This window comes from Eurypyga helias, unplaced genomic scaffold (genome assembly GCF_000690775.1).
Source record: "Eurypyga helias isolate BGI_N326 unplaced genomic scaffold, ASM69077v1 scaffold18803, whole genome shotgun sequence".
NCBI lineage: Eukaryota > Metazoa > Chordata > Aves > Eurypygiformes > Eurypygidae > Eurypyga > Eurypyga helias.
This window is the reverse complement of record NW_010242070.1, coordinates 9029-11957: the sequence shown is the minus strand read 5'-3', so window position 1 is coordinate 11957 and position 2929 is coordinate 9029.

Genomic DNA, 2929 nt, shown 5'->3' with positions numbered 1-2929 from the left:
AGCGATCCCATCCGCGGTCCTGGCATCGCCGGGCGGCACGACCAAAGAAGCGTTGGGTGAAATCTGCTCGGGAGTATTTTCAGCAGTTAGAAAAAACTTGTCACTGGTGGATCTTGGAAAGTTGCTCGGACCGAGTAATCGCTTTCAGGAGGTTTCCGAAGGGGCCCGGCAGAAACCCCTTTGGAGCCGGGATCCTGTAAAGTGGCCACTGCAGGCAGCAGAGGAGGAGGAGGAGCAGGGCACTGGCTGCGGGGACTGGAGGTGCCACTGTGGTGGCGTGGCTGGCTGAGGCAGGCGGGATGGCGTTTGCTGCGGGAAGCGTGCTGTGGGGTCAGGGGGACGGGTAGTGGCGATAGGAAGGACTTGGGCTGAGCAGGAGCTGCAGGAAGTGGGGGCTGCTGACAGGTACAGCCAGGGCTCTGCGGGCATCTGAGGGCTGGGGAGAAGCCAGAAAGTTCAGAGAAAAGCCAAAAGCTGGGATACATTTGTGGAAACCCTGCGAACAGCACTAGGCCGAGAAAACCATCTTATCGAAGATAGACGGTGATTAGATTACATCCCAATCTCCTGCGTGCCTCTGTGGGGAGGAGGTTTCTAATTCTTCAGAGCTCCGGTACATGATGGACGTGGGCAGAGCTCCAGAGGCTGGGTGAAGCTGGAGATGAGGTTTGCGGGTGCATGCAGCTGTCCCAGGAGGAGCCGGGGAGTGTGTACCACGCGGGGCATCTCCGCTGGGCTCGAGCACCCTTTGCAGCTCCCATCCGCTGGCCTTGGCATTGGGCTGAGCGGTGGGAGGGCTCCTCGCTTGCTCCAAGGTCATGGTGCTTCTTCCTGGAGGTGGTCCAGGAGGATGGAGGTGCCTGCTGGGGGGTTGCTGATGCTGCTGGCTCTTGCTCTTGGTGACAATGTCAAGGTGTTCTGGAGCACGCTGGGGCCGGGCTGGAGCCTCTGCTGAACTCTTCAAGCCAAGATGATGGTTGTGGCGGGGGTCTCAGTGCTCCCACGCTTAGGAAGGGCACTGTTCCCTTCGTGCTGCTGGGGTTGGGACTCCAGGAAGCCCACAGGTGTGGGCCTTGGGTTGTGCTGATGCTGAAGATAAAGGGAGAAATACAGTTCTAGGTGTGGGCAAGGCTGCTGGAGCAGAGGGGTTTTTTGCTAATGATTGACAGTGAAAAACATTCTAAAAAAATGCACCTCCCTTCCGAGCAGGGAGGACAACAGTGGAAGGAGCAGCCACCGGTTCCTGGCTGTGTGGTTTGGCTGAGGCGGTGTGGTTTGCAGTACGAGTGCTGCACTGAGACTGGGGGACCAACCGTGTTCCCTGGGAGCCCGGGGCCCCCTGTAGCTGTCCTGCCCAATCTGGAGAATTGAAGATGGGGCAGGAACATCTTGGAAATGGCATCCTTCCTGCCTGGGCCCTGCGATGTTTCGCTGTCGTTGCATGACTTGTCACATCTTTCTGCCTTGCGTGGGACCTGCAGCATCTTGGGGGGACGTGCTTAGAATGAGCTCTGCAGTGGCTCCTGCTCTGCAGGAGCTTGCTGGGCATGGTGGAGACTAGCACAGGTCCTTCTCCATCTGCTTGGTCTGGGCAGTCCGTTCCTTATAGCAGTGGACAACAGACTGGCCCTGTATGGCTTGCCTGAGCACGGTGGATGCCCTGGAGATGTCTTCCCTGCTGTGTTTGTATTAGGCATGAGCAGCAATCCCACCAAGATGCAGCAGGGAGAGATGAGGTGAGGACTTCCCTGTGTGGGGATGCCTGCACCCAGGGCACAGCATGCTTGGGGATGGGTTGGTGACCTGCCTGGGGACATCGTTGTCTCATGCCCGCCGGGACTGGTCGCTGGCATTTTTGCTGGGAGCGCAGGGTCAGTGCCGTGGGGTGTGGGAACGGCCGGCCAGGAAGCTCTTGGGCGTGTGTCTTTCCTGCAAGAGCCTCCCTGAACTGAGTCATCCTGTGCAATGCCGTGCCGCCCGCCCTGCAGTCCCTCCTTCCGTGCCATAGGTGCAGCAGTGGGTTTCCCGCCTGGCCCAGCGGTCCCTGTGGGCTGAGGACTGGACCCTTCTTGGAAGGCCAGCGCTTGGTTTGCTTTTGGGTTTGGCTTCAGCGTTAAGCTGCAAGATACATAAAAGTGGAGAAATTTTGCACCTGACAGAACAAACTGAATTCAGTTATAACTCAGAGTGGCTGCAGTGTGAAACCCAGCAATGTCCTGGGGGTCCCCCAAACACGCTTTATCTCCAGCGCAAGAAACTTGTTTATGAAGTGAAGGATCTTCCCAGGTGTCCTCTGGGGACCTCTCTATAGAGTGGAGCATCTTGTTGCAGCAAAAGGTGGTGGCAGGTAGGAAGGTCATTTGTCGGCAGTATGGGGTGAAGAGCCCAGTTCTGCCCTGGGATCTTGGTGTTTGCCCTGTGAATGCTCTTGGAGAGGTGCCCTCTGTCACCTTTCCTGGTGGGCAGTGTAAAATCCGTTTTACTGTGAGAACCCAGCGATGATCTGGTCCTTCACCTTGATTTTATTTTGATTTTTTTTTTCTTGCAGTTGGCATAAATAATAGAGTGAGACCAGCCTGAGTACTGCAGCAGGGATCCGGGTGTGCATTGCCGTGGCGGATAAAGATGTGTGTCCAAGTGCCAGCGGTGCCCCGCTGCTCTCTGAAGGACTGGTCTGCACCACGAGCTGACCTGGCACGGTGACTGCATGTCAGGCTTTTGCTTTGCACCCATGTTATTTCAAATCTAGCAAAGCTTATGCTGTGTATGAGCAGGCGATGCCTCGGTACCTGGGCATCTGAGCGGTGTGGAGGGATTGGCGGGGGGGTTGGCGGCTCCCTCTCTGATGGGAGGTGAGCGAAGCATGGAAATGCCAGACCTTGGACTGAACCGGGAGGGATAAGGGGCACCCTTGGGGGCTGCCCTGCCA